This window comes from Aegilops tauschii, chromosome 3 (assembly GCF_002575655.3).
Source record: "Aegilops tauschii subsp. strangulata cultivar AL8/78 chromosome 3, Aet v6.0, whole genome shotgun sequence".
Lineage (NCBI taxonomy): Eukaryota > Viridiplantae > Streptophyta > Magnoliopsida > Poales > Poaceae > Aegilops > Aegilops tauschii.
The window spans coordinates 8,986,105-8,987,280 of NC_053037.3; positions in this window are offsets into that span (position 1 = coordinate 8,986,105).

Sequence of the window (1,176 nt, forward strand, 5' to 3'; positions counted from 1 at the left end):
GATACCATGCCAAGTTTCGACATTTTTAGAGTTTATTTTGTAGTGATTTTCAATTTCACGGTCATTTAGCTCTATAAACAAATCGGTAAATGACTGAAAAATAGCAAATGATGTCAGAAAGTGTTGAAAATTGATGACGTCGCTTTGAATGGTGCGTACGGAACGCAAAAAAGTCTAGAGTTGTAATAAGTTTAAAAAAATGAAGTGCCAGTGTAACAGATGAGTTCTCGTCCGAAACCCTGATACTCCGAAAGAGATTGTCCAGTTTGTACACGAAGTGCGTCCAGTTTTTGCCGTAACCCTCTCTACTCTTTTGCACATGCTATGTGGGTGAAATGATGATACCATGCCAAGTTTCGACATTTTCAGAGTTCATTTTGTAGTGATTTTCAATTTCACGGTCATTTAGCTCTCTAAACAAATCGGTAAATGACTAAAAAATAGCAAATGATGTCAGTGTTGGGGAACGTAGTAATTTAAAAAAAAATTCCTACGCACACGCAAGATCATGGTGATGCATAGCAACGAGAGGGGAGAGTGTTGTCCACGTACCCTCGTAGACCGACAGCGAAAGCGTTATCACAACGCGGTTGATGTAGTCGTACGTCTTCACGATCTGACCGATCAAGTACCGAAAGTACGGCACCTCCGAGTTCTACACACGTTCAGTTCGATGATGTCTCTCGAACTCCGATCCAGCCGAGTGTTGAGGGAGAGTTTCGTTAGCACGACGGCGTGGTGACGATGATGATGTTCCACCGACGCAGGGCTTCGCCTAAGCTCCACAATGGTATTATCGAGGTGTAATATGGTGGAGGGGGGCACCGCACACGCTAAGAGATCTCAAGGATCAATTGTTGTGTCCATGGGGTGCCCCCCTGCCCCCGTATATAAAGGAGCAAGGGGGAGGCAGCCGGCCAAGGGGAGGACAGGCGCGCCAGAAGGGGGAGTCCTACTCCCACCGGGAGTAGGACTCCTCCTGTCCTTGTCGGAGTAGGAGAAGGGAAGGGGGAAGGAGAAAGAAGGAAGGGTGCGCCCCCCTTCCCTAGTCCACTTCGGACCAGACCATGGGGAGGGGTGCGGCCACCTTTTGAGGCCTTTCTCTCCTTTCCCGTATGGCCATTAAGGCCCAATACGAATTCCCGTAACTCTCCGGTACTCCGAAAAATACCCGAA